Consider the following 15,800-nt stretch of genomic DNA (forward strand, 5'->3'; position numbering starts at 1 on the left):
TTTTTTTTAATTACTTGAGTGTAAATGGTATTTAAAATATCTTGTCTTATTGAGGAAGAACCGTGCCAGATGTGTCCGTTGAATCACACTTCCACACACAGAACAGTTACACTTGTGCTTTGTTGTTTCGTAGCTTTTTTAGTTGCTGGGGACTTAATTAATTAATTAATTGTGTTAACGGAAGTTTCCTTTCATTCTTTGTTTTTATTCTATGCATTCAGATTGCGTACTAGTACTTCTCAGGGCCAACCGGTTTCGAGACTTCGTAATCGGACAAACAGTGACTAAAATTAAAATTATATGCATTAAAGATAATTAAGCCCCCATGCAAGCTTTTTCTTTCATGCGAGTTTTAACACAGGTGGCTACAATGAGTCACCAACGTTTTGAGTTGGGTCTCTACAAACGTTTTATCTCTGGACGTTTTATCTGGCATCTTCCGCCATGTTCCTGTAGAAATACTTTCCAAAGGGTCGTCATTAAAAGCAGGGACTAGGAGCGGCTTTTGCCGACAGCCTACGCAGTGGCTCGGGCATCTCTTTGTGTCCCCTAGATGCCTCATGACGAAAGGTGTTGGTCTACATGGGACGGGTGTTGCTGTTGAAAGTTCTCTTTCTCTCAGAACTGCATCCTGTAGCTCAGTTCGGGGAAATTACTTGTATGCAATTACTAACATGAGTGTTGGTGGTTAATATTCTCGAAATGCTGGCTTATTTATTACATCAGCATATTAATAAAATCTGTTAAGTTTCACGTAACTATGTCATGTGACATATCGAGTTAACCGGACTTGTTCCAGGAATTCAGTGTAAGGTGTGTTATCTGTCTGACACAGTGGCAACTAGTGCACATAGACTTTGCAGGACCATTCTGGAACACTCATTGGCTCATAGTGGTAGACTATTTTAGTAAGTTCCCATTTGCTTTGTCTATGGCTTCTACCACATCATGTAGCATCATACAAGCGCTGTCCTCAATATTTTGCGTCGAAGGTTTGCCAGAAGTACACTACTGGCCATTAAAATTGCTACACCACGAAGATGACGTGCTACAGACGCGAAATTTAACCGACAGGAAGAAGATGCTGTGATATGCAAATGATTAGCTTTTCAGAGCATTCACACAAGGTTGGCGCCGGTGGCGACACCTACAACGTGCTGACATGAGGAAACTTTCCAACCGATTTCTCATACCCAAGGAGCAGTTGACCGGCGTCGTGAAACGTTGTTGTGATGCCTTGTGTAAGGAGGAGAAATGCGTACCATCACGTTTCTGACTTTGATAGAGGTCGGATTGTAGCCTATCGCGATTGCGGTTTATCGTATCGGGACATTGCTACTCGCGTTGGTTGAGATCCAATGTTTGTTAGCAGAATATGGAATCGGTGAGTTCAGGAGGGTAATACGGAACGCCGTGCTGGATCCCAACGGCCTCGTATCACTAGCAATCAATATGACAGGCATCTTATCCGCATGGCAGTAACGGATCGTGGAGCCACGTCTCATCCCTGAGTCAACAGATGAGGACGTTTGCAAGACGACAACCATCTGCACAAACAGTTCGACGACGTTTCCAGCAGCATGGACTCTCAGCTCGGAGACCATGGCTGCTGTTACCCTTGACGCTACATCACAGACAGGAGCGCCTGCGATGGTGTACTCAACAACGAACCAGGGTGCACGAATGGTAAAACGTCGTTTTTTCGGACGGATCCAGGTTCTGTTTACAGCATCATGATGGTCGCATCCGTGTTTGGCGACATCGCGTTGAACGCACATTGGAAGCGTGTATTCGTCATCGCCACACTGGCGTATCACCTGGCGTGATGGTATGTGGTGCCATTGGTTACACGTCTCGGTCACCTCCTGTTCGCATTGACGGCACTTTGAACAGTGGACGTTACATTTAAGATGTGTTACGAGCCGTGGCTCTACCCTTCATTCGATCCCTGTGAAACTCTACATTTCAGCAGGATAATGCATGACCGCATGTTGCGGGTCCTGTACGGGCCATTATGGATACAGAAAATGTTCCACTGCTGCCCTGGCCAGCACTTTCTCCAGATTCGGGTTCCGCTGGATAGGTCACGAGTCCACTACACGCAGCAAGCGGCTACATGGGTAGCAGGGGTTGTGTGGCGTGGACTGGGCGGTTTTTTAGGTTAGATAGCCTCGGGCAAGTTCTGAATGGGCAACAGCCTCAAAGGGTGCGGGGCAAAGTCAGGACATGTGGGGACCAAGCAGTAATCGGTATTGTAAACTGTCGAAGCTGCATTGGTAAAGTACCGGAACTTCAAGCGCTGATAGAAAGCACCAAAGCTGAAATCGTTATAGGTACAGAATGCTGGCTAAAGCCAGAGATAAATTCTGCCGAAATTTTTACAAAGGCACAGACGGTGTTTAGTAAGGATAGATTGCATGCAACCGGTGGTGGCGTGTTTGTCGTTGTTTGTAGTAGTTCATCCTGTAGTGAAGTAGAAGTGGATGGTTCCTGTGAATTATTATGGGTGGAGGTTACACTCAACAACCGAGCTAGGTTAATAATTGGCTCCTTTTACCGAACTCCCGACTCTGCAGCAAATTTGGAATACATTTCACATAAATTTTCTCAGCATGTTATACTCGTAGGTGGAGATTTCAATTCACCAGATATAGACTGGGACACTCAGATGTTTAGGACGGGTGGTAGGGACAGAGCAAAAAAAAATGGTTCAAATGGCTCTGAGCACTATGGGACTCAACTGCTGTGGTCATAAGTCCCCTAGAATTTAGAACTACTTAAACCTAACTAACCTAAGGACAGCACACAACACCCAGCCATCACGAGGCAGAGAAAATCCCTGACCCCGCCGGGAATCGAACCCGGGAACAGAGCATCGAGTGACGTTATACTGAGTGCACTATCCGAAAATTACCTCGAGCAATTAAACAGAGAACCGACTCGTGGAGATAACATCTTGAACCTACTGATAACAAACAGACCCGAACTTTTCGACTCTGTAAGTGTAGAACAGGGAAACAGTGATCATAAGGCCATTGCAGCATCCCTAAATATGGAAGTTAATAGGAATATAAAAAAGGGAGGAAGGTTTATCTGTTTAGCAAGAGTAGAAGGCAGATTTCAGACTACCTAACAGATCAACACGAAAATTTCTGTTCCGGCACTGACAATGTTGAGTGTTTATGGAAAAAGTTCAAGGCAATCGTAAAATGCGTTTTAGACACGTACGTGCCGAGTAAAACTGTGAAGGACGGGAAAAACCCACCGTGGTTCAACAACAAAGTTAGGAAACTACTGCGAAAGCAAAGAGAGCTTCACTCCAAGTTTAAACGCAGCCAAAACCTCTCAGACAAACAGAAGCTAAACGATGTCAAAGTTAGCGTAAGGAGGGCTATGCGCGAAGCGTTCAGTAAATTCGAAAGTAAAATTCTATGTACCGACTTGACAGAAAATCCTAGTAAGTTCTGGTCTTACGTTAAATCAGTAAGTGGCTCGAAACAGCATATCCAGACACTTCGGGATGATGATGGCATTGAAACAGAGGATGACACGCGTAAAGCTGAAATACTAAACACCTTTTTCCAAAGCTGTTTCACAGAGGAAGACCGCACTGCAGTTCCTTCTCTAAATCCTCGCACAAACGAAAAAGTGGCTGACAACGAAATAAGTGTCCAAGGAATAGAAAAGCAACTAGAATCACTCAACAGAGGAAAGTCCACTGGACCTGACGGGATACCAATTCGATTCTACACAGAGTACGCGAAAGAACTTGCCCCCCATCTAACAGCCGTGTACCGCAAGTCTCTAGAGGAACGGAAGGTTCCAAATGATTGGAAAAGAGCACAGGTAGTCCCAGTCTTCAAGAAGGGTCGTCGAGCAGATGCGCAAAACTATAGACCTATATCTCTGACGTCGATCTGTTGTAGAATTTTAGAACATGTTTTTTGCTCGCGTATCATGTCGTTTTTAGAAACCCAGAATCTACTCTGTAGGAATCAACATGGATTCCGGAAACAGTGATCGTGTGAGACCCAACACGCTTTATTTGTTCATGAGACCCAGAAAATATTATATACAGGCTCACAGGTAGATGCTATTTTCCTCGACTTCCGGAAGGCGTTCGATACAGTTCCGCACTGTCGCCTGATACACAAAGTAAGAGCCTACGGAATGTCAGACCAGCTGTGTGGCTGGATTGAAGAGTTTTTAGCAAAGAGAACACAGCATGCTGTTATCAATGGAGAGACGTCTACAGACGTTAAGTAACCTATGGCGTGCCACAGGGGAGTGTTATGGGACCATTGCTTTTCACAATATATATAAATTATCTAGTAGATAGTGTCGGAAGTTCCATGCGGCTTTTCGCGGATGATGCTGTAGTATACAGAGAAGTTGCAGAATTAGAAAATTGTAGCAAATTGCAGGAAGATCTGCAACGGATAGGCACTTGATGCAGGGAGTGGAAACTGACCCTTAACATAGACAAATGTAATGTATTGCGAATACATAGAAAGAGGGATCCTTTATTGTATGATTATATGATAGCGGAACAAACACTGGTAGCAGTTACTTCTGTAAAATACCTGGGAGTATGCGTGCGGAACAATGTGAAGTGGAATGATCATATAAAATTAATTGTTGGTAAGGCGGGTACCAGGTTGAGATACATTGGGAGAGTCCTTAGAAAATGTAGTCCATCAACAAAGGAGGTAGCTTACAAAACACTCGTTCGACCTATACTTGTGTATTGCTCATCAGTGTGGGATCCGTACCAGATCGGGTTGGCGGAGGAGATAGAGAAGATCCAAAGAAGAGAGGCGCGTTTCGTCACAGGGTTATTTGGTAAGTGTGATAGCGTTACTGAGATGATTAGCAAACTCAAGTGGCAGACTCTGCAAGAGAGGAGCTCTGCATCGCGGTATAGCTTGCTCGCCAGGTTTCGAGAGGGTGCGTTTCTGGATGAGGTATCGAATATATTGGTTCCCCCTACTTATACCTCCCGAGGAGATCACGAATGTAAAATTAGAGAGATTCGAGCGCACACGGAGGTTTTCAGACAGTCGTTCTGATCGCGAACCATACGTGACTGGAACAGAAAAGGGAGGTAATGTCAGTGGCGCGTAAAGTGCCCTCCACCACACACCGTTGGGTGGCTTGCGGAGTATAAATGTAGATGTAGATGTAGATCTCTCACCAATTGAAAACGTCTAGTCAATGGTGGCCGAGCACCTGGCTCCTCACAATACCCCAGTCACTATTCTTGATGAACTGTGGTACCGTGTTGAAGCTGCATGGTCAGCTGTACCTGTACACGCCATCCAAGCTCTGACTCAATTCGCAGGCGTATCAAGGCCGTTATTACGGCCAGAGGTGGTTGTTCTGGGTACTGATTTCTCAGGATCTTCCCATCCAAATAGCGTGAAAATGTAATCACATGTCAGTTCTAGTATAATATATTTGTCCAATGAATACCCGTTTATCATTTGCATTTCTTCTTGGTGTAGCAATTTTAATTGCCAGTAGTGTACTTGTGTCGAACAATGGACCGCCGTTCACTTTACCCACACATGGGAACAGGCGCTGCAACTCGGCCCCTGTCGCTCCCGCCCATGAGATGGACCATCAATGGAGGAACCTCTGCACGACCGCCGACATTGGAGGCTGTTACACTTGCTACACCCATCGCAGCATCCGCCACCACCAGAGGTCCACAAGTATCGCTTTCTCCGGGATACTTGGTTCTTTTCAGGGTTTGTGGCAACTGTGGGCGCTAGGAAAGAGACGTGATCCAGGAATGCATTGGCACATTACATACTTAATTGCAGGTCCCAGTGGTTTGCAGCGGCGCCACCAGAACCAAACTGGCCCATGTCATTTGCCCCATGATTCTGCTGGATTTCATCCCCCAGATTCACGTCCTCACAGGACTGCACGGCTTTCACAGCTGCCCGCCAGTGCCACTAGGGCACCCCAGGAGGAGCGGATGGACGATGCACCTTCTCCCCCGCCACCCCCGCTCGCTGACCTGATGGCCGTGGACCCGCCATCGCCATCGCCCCAGGGCACGCCCTCAGGCCTGGACGTGTGTCCTGACAGAAGTTTACCAGAGAATGTTTCTGTTGCCTCGCAAGCCAGATGGTGGGGTATGTTCGGGAGTACGCCATCCTCTAGTCATGGCTCTCGGCCCATCTCTATGTTCAGCGCCCTGCCCCACTCTCCACTGTCGTTCGCAAGCTCACTATATGACAACGGTGCAGTATTTCGGAGAGGAAGAAATAATGTGCTGGCGTAAGATGGCACCACCACACCAGGCAGCAAAGAGGTTGCGAGACGATCGATGGAGGCCAAAAACAGACTCGCAGGAAATGTGTCGCTAAAGCCATCTCGGCCGCCAGTATTTAGATCCCCGCCGCGCCGAGTGAGTTCCAGTCTGTCATTAAGTGAGTCACCGAGACATCAGTAACAGCCCCGTCACCGTAGTTGCAGAAAGTCGCAGGCAGCACATTGCAACCAGAGCAGTCTACATAGCGGACTTGTATTTCACGAGCAGTGAGGCTTGCGTAGACTAGGCAGAAGAGCTTGTACCACAACGACTATCTTGATTTAAGTAATTTTCTACTCTTATGGGTAAAGAACCCAGTTAATATATGCGTGCTGTTTGTGTTATAGGAGGATACCGGCCAAGAAGCAACATCCTCTCCTTGTTTCCCAGGGTACAGCTCTAAAGTGACGAGATGACATAAAAGGAATATCTACTACTACTACTCCGCTAAATGTTCAGATTTGTGGTCTTTAGTAGGTATAAATTTCACGAACCTATCAATAGGAACACGGTCTTTTACGTATCGAATAACAAAAATTAGCTGGTAAAAATGAGACAGATCGCTAGTACTGTCAACCCTAATGGGAAATTATTTTGCTACTTCATTTATAATTTTTAGGACCTATTTTCTCATTGTGTCAATAAACTCATTACAGATATTCGCTGATAAATAAGAAGTGTTACCTTTTCGAGGGTTCACAAATTTTTGTATGTGATCTGCAAGAAATGGATCGAATACACTCAATAATTCCACATATCCCAAATAATTTCCATTGTAGGGAGATCCTAGGATTTCATTGTCACCGTGAAATGGAAGCCCTCTTGATGCCAAAAGTTTTACAACAGCTACAGTTCGTTTAAGTACATTTCTCTAGTAATCCACTTCTTTTTGATGTTGAGATAATAAGTCCGCATCTGTTCTACCACCCACTTTACTTCATGGGAGGTAAGTCATCATAGATTGCCTATGTGCTGGGCTATTTTCATGTGTTAAAAGTATATGATTTATGTGCTTTCAATCATTACATGCACTCGGATTTACATAAGATGGGTTAAATAAGCAGCATGAAAAATAAAATACAGAGTTTTTGGAAGGTGAGTACAACAACCATTTTCTTTCGTCACTTTCATTGTTCTTTAATTTGCAAATAAATCATGCTTTGTTGAAATACCTAGTTACTGATTTATTACCTTCTTTGTAGGTTCAGGATGCCTCGGAAAAGTTAGAATATTTTGAAAATATACAGGTCCCTTATGAATCAAAATTTGGCGAATTCTTTCTGTAAAATTTTCAGGAGAATAATCACTATCGAACTGTTGTTCGACTGACACAGTTGCCAGTGTTGGTGAAGTCAACGAAGGTGTTGCACTTTCATCGTAGGAAGGATCGCTTTCTGATTCAATCTTTTTTCCTAAATTGGTGGAAATCGGAAATTGGTGTAGAACATGAACATTGAGAAATTCCTGTAATTTATGATCTAGACGACTCATTATATGGAAGATTTATTATTTGACTGCTACTTACAGAAGTTGCTTCAGTAGTTAGTAGCAAAATATGCTGTTAATTTTGGTAACTTATTAATTACTTTCTTCTGGTGTACAGATTTTTTCCATTTTGCAGCTCTACCAGCATATGACCGTTTCGACATTTTATATTGTAATTCAGTATTTATTTTTACATCGAAAATAGTCCCTAACACAAAAGGAAACAGCCAAACGACGATGTAATCAAAGAATACCTCAGAGCACAGTCAGTAACAACTACAAACAAAACAAACGTCACAACATCGGAGACAAATACAGGGGAATTCCCGATCGTCGAGTCGTTTTATTTAAGTCGGTGGGCCACGTTTAGTTTTACGTCGCTCTTCGCTCCGTGCAGAACTGTGCACTGCGCAAAGCTAACAATCAATAGTCAGTCATTATCATTCGATTTTTTCGAAATAATTTGGTCTTCGGTTATAAATATCTGTCAACGTTTGCTGATTGGCAGGATCTAGGGGGTCCCTAACGATCGCGGGTCCCTGGGCACGTGCCCAGAGTGTCCAGTGGGAAAGAGGGGCGAGGCTTTCTGTTAAAACTAAATGTAAGGAAGAAAATGCTGTGCTATCCCTTTCAGACCCTCTGGCTACAATTGTGTACATTAACTTTTACTGTGTCTTAGCTGCAACAGAAGTATTTTTTCCACTGGAAACCTGAGGTACTCATTTGGAATGTTCAACTTTTTCAACATGTGCAAGTGCTACCAACTGTTGGGCACCAGTACGGAAATATCGGCAAGACAGTGTAGCAGTGCGCAGCAGCTCGTGACCACTTGAATACACGAATGTGGTTGGTTCGCTATATTCCACTGTATAATTGAATACTGTTCTTGTTATTTTGCATGGTAATTAGCGAATTATCATTTTACTATTTATTACAATAGAGAATATTTCGTAATTAGTTCATAAAATGAAGTCAAGTGTGCAAAGCATGTTTTGAAAACGGGTACATATTTCCGTTTAAATCTTGCATCTAAAATCATTCCAGAATCGCCTAAGAGCATTATCACATAAAGAAAAATTTTCCTTCCTCCAGGAAAAATTCGTGACTGAAAGGGCTATGCTGTGCTGAAAAAAGATGTTCGGTTTCGTTTCCTTTGTCGCAGTCAGTTTTAAGTACGATAACAGCGCATGTAAACATTGTTTCTCCCACATATATTATTTCTCCTTACTTATAGTTTTGAAGAAAAACTGGAAACGTCCCCGTTGAAACTAAAATAACGTAAGAGGTTTACCAGCACAGTCATTTATAATTAAAACAGCTGAGTAAAACTGAACGTACTCAGACATTTATCTCTTTACTTATTCCGATCATCACTAAACTGACACACAATATTTTTAGCGCAGTGCAATCTGACTTTCAATAATCCCCACAAAAGAATGGCCCTGATTAACAATAACCTATGCCTTTCATGAATCACTTACCTCACAAAAATCTTCGTTACTCGAACTACTGCATTACAGCGAGCTCCAATACTGCCAGCTAAATAAAAGATTCTAACTACTGAAGGCACTAACTAGGCATACGCTACGGTCGCAGGTTCGAATCCTGCCTCGGGCATGGATTTGTGTGATGTGCTTAGGTTGGTTAGGTTTAAGTAGTTCTAAGCTCTAGGGGACTGATGACCTCAGACGTTAAGTCCCATAGTGCTCAGAGCCATTTGAACCATTTTTTTGATAGGCGTAGTTAGCAAATGAAAGATTTTGATAGAGAACAAACAATGTATTTACCTTAATAGTGTTCAAATCTCGTATATATATATATATATATATATATATATATATATATATATATATATATATATATATATATATATATATATATGGCATTTCTCTCTCCACATCCACCACTGCTGGCGGCTCACCTCCAACTGCCCAACGCTACGCGCTGTTCACATCCAAGTGCCCAACACTACACAAGCGAATATTCCAGCTATGCCAACCAGCCACAGACTGCACACAGCACAGTCAGTGATTTTCATACAGAGCGCTACGTGGCGTTACCAACATAAAAACCTAAACAGCCTACTTACAAACTGTATACACAGTTATGCTCTTGTATTTAGGGCTTATCGGCTTATGACTGCAATACTGGCACGGAATCTAAATCAACCTGTTTCCAGATTAAAATTATGCGAAACACTGTCACTGAAGCTACTATTCTCATAGATCCAGCAGCAGGAGATGTCCCTCACATACTGTATAGCAATGAGCCCAACCATATACTCATTCATTTTAAATGACTTTAACTCCCAGTCAAAGTTTCGTAGAAGATAACAATAAACAGTGCTCAAGGTCAATTTTTTATTTTATTTTATTTTTTTTTTTTTTTGTATGGGAAATTTGTGGTAGGGTACATGGGACCAAATTGCTGAAGTCGTTGGTCCCTAGGCTTACACACTACTTAATCTAACTTAAACTGACTTGTGCTAAGGACAACACACACACCTATGCCCGAGGGAGGACTCGAACCTCCGACGGGGGGAAGCCGCGCTGACTGTGACAAGGCGCCTCAGACCGCGTGGCAACCCGAGAGGTAGGAGAGGGAATGGGCAGACGAGAAGGGGGGGGGGGTGGATGGACAGGAAGAGGAGTAAGTGGTGGAGAGAGATAGTGGGGAGGGGGGGATGGACAGAGAGGGGGAGAAGAACGTATTTAGGATACATATATATTGATAATTATAGTGTGAGTGTATAATATATGTATTTTTATCTGTTCCTATTTAACTGGCGTTTGGAGTGACATCTTGTATCAATGCTGGGAGCTACCAGCTGGTCAGCTACAGAGGAGGCGGTATCTGGTGGGGAAATCCATAAACAGCCGCCGCAACTGTAGAGAGCAGCGAAGCCTGACCAGAATCTATACATATCTATCTCTACAGCTATAAATCTATAGTTGTTACTAAATGAAAGTCCCCTTTCGCATTTTGCTGCCTGTACGGGAAGGCTGATTTCAGTAACTACTGTAGGGATTTTGATGCGGTTTTCACTGATAGATAGACTGATTCACGAGGAAGGTTGGTGTATGTAATTTATTACCGCTGCGCCAGACATGCCGTCCGGCTGTAGATGCACAGTACTACCCCTGGGAAGCCGGAACAGGTCTCTAGTACGGTATCTAATTTATCGATATCTACTGCATATCACAGAGATGTTTAAAACAACAACGACATGGATGAGTGAAACATAAGTCAAAATAAAGTAAAATCAATTTTCTGATCAGTCTGTCAATGTTTAAACCACACTGCACTTTTGAGATGATACAGTGGAATATTCAATGTTTTTACAGTAGTTTTGAAACAGTTTATTTTGACCTCCTCTAGAAATGTGGATCAACCATTGTAGCCGCGCGGTGTAGGTCGCCTTGTCACGGTCCGTGCTGCTCCCCTGTCAGAGGTTCGAATCTTCCCTCAGGCATGGAAGTGTGTGTTGTCTGTAGCGTAAGTTGGTTCACGTTAGCTTAAGTAGTGTGTAGGCTTAAGTACCGATGACCTCAGCAGTTAGGTCCCATATGACCTTACCACCAATTTCTAAATTTTCCAACCGTTGTAATAATAGATTCATGAGAGTCTAGAGTTGGAAAATATTTTTTATGGCGCAAGTGGAATATTTTGCCTATGTATCACATGAGAACCACCGAGTGCTAGGTTACCTGGCTGGAACACCCCCGGCAGTTGCAGTTCGTCACCTACCCTACGCTGAGACCACTAACTGCGCGCTGCTAACATATTTGAAAACCACTTTTACACAAGTGGCTCTCTTTTTTCAATAGTCTACTTGTGAAAAGTGGGTCTCCTGTACCGCCATTAGCAAGTCATTCCTGTACCGAGTATCACCCATCGTGAGTGGTCATTTCTTCGTTTACAAATTGCATGTGTTGTGGCAGATGCCTCCAGAGCTGTTTGTTTCCCGAATCGTGAGCATGAGGTTACGAGGGACTGCCCTTCTTACAGAAAGTCGAAATATAGTAATATAATTAAGAAATTGGCAACGACGAAAGGGTTTATCAACGTCCAAAGCAATATTCATAGTGGGTGTTTTTGACGAAGATCATACGGTACTGCTGAAAACTGAGACAATACGCAAAATGCCGTTCAAACATTTCAAAACATATACAATTATTTGCTCCAGAGATAGTTTGTACCTTCGTACACTTGTCTGACCTTCGCCTGCAGCCAGCCCTGTAATACACTCCTGGAAATTGAAATAAGAACACCGTGAATTCATTGTCCCAGGAAGGGGAAACTTTATTGACACATTCCTGGGGTCAGATACATCACATGATCACACTGACAGAACCACAGGCACATAGACACAGGCAACAGAGCATGCACAATGTCGGCACTAGTACAGTGTATATCCACCTTTCGCAGCAATGCAGGCTGCTATTCTCCCATGGAGACGATCGTAGAGATGCTGGATGTAGTCCTGTGGAACGGCTTGCCATGCCATTTCCACCTGGCGCCTCAGTTGGACCAGCGTTCGTGCTGGACGTGCAGACCGCGTGAGACGACGCTTCATCCAGTCCCAAACATGCTCAATGGGGGACAGATCCGGAGATCTTGCTGGCCAGGGTGGTTGACTTACACCTTCTAGAGCACGTTGGGTGGCACGGGATACATGCGGACGTGCATTGTCCTGTTGGAACAGCAAGTTCCCTTGCCGGTCTAGGAATGGTAGAACGATGGGTTCGATGACGGTTTGGATGTACCGTGCACTATTCAGTGTCCCCTCGACGATCACCAGTGGTGTACGGCCAGTGTAGGAGATCGCTCCCCACACCATGATGCCGGGTGTTGGCCCTGCGTGCCTCGGTCGTATGCAGTCCTGATTGTGGCGCTCACCTGCACGGCGCCAAACACGCATACGACCATCATTGGCACCAAGGCAGAAGCGACTCTCATCGCTGAAGACGACACGTCTCCATTCGTCCCTCCATTCACGCCTGTCGCGACACCACTGGAGGCGGGCTGCACGATGTTGGGGCGTGAGCGGAAGACGGCCTAACGGTGTGCGGGACCGTAGCCCAGCTTCATGGAGACGGTTGCGAATGGTCCTCGCCGATACCCCAGGAGCAACAGTGTCCCTAATTTGCTGGGAAGTGGCGGTGCGGTCCCCTACGGCACTGCGTAGGATCCTACGGTCTTGGCGTGCATCCGTGCGTCGCTGCGGTCCGGTCCCAGGTCGACGGGCACGTGCACCTTCCGCCGACCACTGGCGACAACATCGATGTACTGTGGAGACCTCACGCCCCACGTGTTGAGCAATTCGGCGGTACGTCCACCCGGCCTCCCGCATGCCCACTATACGCCCTCGCTCAAAGTCCGTCAACTGCACATACGGTTCACGTCCACGCTGTCGCGGCATGCTACCAGTGTTAAAGACTGCGATGGAGCTCCGTATGCTACGGCAAACTGGCTGACACTGACGGCGGCGGTGCACAAATGCTGCGCAGCTAGCGCCATTCGACGGCCAACACCGCGGTTCCTGGTGTGTCTGCTGTGCCGTGCGTGTGATCATTGCTTGTACAGCCCTCTCGCAGTGTCCGGAGCAAGTATGGTGGGTCTGACACACCGGTGTCAATGTGTTCTTTTTTTCATTTCCAGGAGTGTAGAAGTTAATTATACAGGATGTTTTAAAAGAATGACCTGATTTCAAAACCCCATATTTATTGATGAGAACATACTGCAAATATGGCCTGGATTGCAAAGTACTTACAAAATCTTTAAGTTTCAGCTATTCTATTACAATTGCTGTATGTGTCCATCAGCAGCATCATGAACAACGTCTACACCGTAGCTAATTCGTCATACACTCTACACAATGTATCTGCTTTCACAGAAGTTATGGCGGAAGTTATTCTGCCCCTCACTTCTTCAATGTTAAGACATAAAGGGAAGATGTACACACTTTCCTTTACATATACATTGAGAAACTGACGTACGTTGTTGTGCTAGTTTGGTGAAGCCCCATCCTGTTGGGAAATGATGTCCTCCTAAAGATGTGGAGAAAGCAGATGTTGAAACATTTGAAGATAGCTCAACACTGGATAGGGCGCACGGTATCCCAAGACACTGCCCTGCATTCTTGGCCTCTAATATCGTCAGACATGACGTCATCCGATTTTCTTCTTTTGGGGGTATGTGAAGGAAAATGTGTTCATTTCCTCTTTACCTCGCGACGCAAAAGAAGTGAAGATCAGAACAACAACGACCATAAATTCTGCAAAAGAATTTTGTAAAGTTTATGAAAAATTTAGCTATCGTCTAGATGTCGCTTGTGCTGCAGCTGGTGAACGCATATACCATTTGTAATAGTGTAACTAGAGCCTTAAGATTTTGTATTTTGCAATCGATCTCATATTTGTTAAATAAACTGCATCTGTAGCGAGGTATCGGCATAATTTCATTTCCATGTCTTAGTGAAAACACCTTTGAAATTACGAAACAGTCGTACAAAGAAATATGCATGATGTACAAATGTATAAGTACAGTATCTAGCCGGCCGGTGTGGCCGTGCGGTTCTAAGCGCGTCAGTTTGGAACCGCGTAACCGCTACGGTCGCAGGTTCGAATCCTGCCTCGGGCATGGATGTGTGTGATGTCCTTAGGTTAGTTAGGTTTAAGTAGTTCTAAGTTCTAGGGGACTGATGACCTCAGTAGTTAAGTCCCATAGTGCTCAGAGCCATTTGAACCATTTGAACAGTATCTAAATTAAGAAGCCTGATCCCGGACAATTCATGTGCCAAGAGTTATAGCGACTAACAGTAATACACTGTGTGATCAAAGTATCCGGATATCCCCAAAAGCATACGTTTTTCATATTAGGTGCATTGTGCTGCTGCCTACTGCAGGTGTTCCACATCAGCGACCTCAGTAGTCATTAGACATCGTGAGGGAGCAGAATGGGGCGCTCCGCGGAACTCACCGATTTCGTCAGATGATTGGGTGTCACTTGTCATACGTCTGTATGCGAGATTTCCGCACTCCTCAACACCCCTAGGTCCACTGTTTCGGATGTGATAGTGAAGTGGAAACGTGAAGGGACACGTACAGCACAAAAGCGTACAGGTCGACCTCGTCTGTTGACCGACAGAGACCGCCGACAGTTGAAGAGGATCGTGACGTGTAATAGACAGACATCTATCCAGACCATCACACAGGAATTCCAAACTGCATCAGGATCCACTGCAAGTACTTTGACTGTTAGGTGGGAGGTGAGAAAACTTGGATTTCATGGTCGAGCGATTGCTCATAAGCCACACATCACGCCGGTAAATGCCAAACGACGCCTCGCTCAGGGTAAGGAGCGTAAACATTGGACGATTGAACGGTGGTAAAACGTTGTGTGGAGTGACGAATCACGGTACACAATGTGGAGATCCGATGGCAGGGTGTGGGTAGGGCGAATGCCCTGTGAACGTCATCTGCCAGCGTGTGTAATGCCGACAGTAAAATTCGGAGTTGGTGGTGTTATGGTGTGGTCGTGTTTTTCATGGAGGAAGCTTGCTCCCCTTGTTGTTTTGCGTGGCAATATCACAGCATAGACCTACATTGACGTTTTAAGCATCTTCTTGCTTCCCACTTTTGAAGAGCAATATGGGGATGGCGATTGCATCTTTCAACACCATCGAGCACCTGTTCTTAATGCACGGCCTGTGCCGGAGTGGTTACACGACAACAACACCCCTGTAATGGACTGGCCTGCACATAGTCCTGACCTGAAGCCTAGAGAACAGCTTTGTTTTGGAACGCCGACTTCGTGCCAGGCCTCACCGGCCGACATCGATACCTCTCCTTAGTGCAGCACTCCGTGAAAAATGGGCTGCCATTCCCCAAGAAACCTTGCAGCACATCATTCAACGTATGCTTGCAAGAGTGGAAGCTGTCATGAAGGCTAAGGGTGGGCCAACACCACATTGAATTCCAGTATTACCGAT

Source organism: Schistocerca nitens, chromosome 4, assembly GCF_023898315.1.
Source record: "Schistocerca nitens isolate TAMUIC-IGC-003100 chromosome 4, iqSchNite1.1, whole genome shotgun sequence".
NCBI classification, from domain to species: domain Eukaryota; kingdom Metazoa; phylum Arthropoda; class Insecta; order Orthoptera; family Acrididae; genus Schistocerca; species Schistocerca nitens.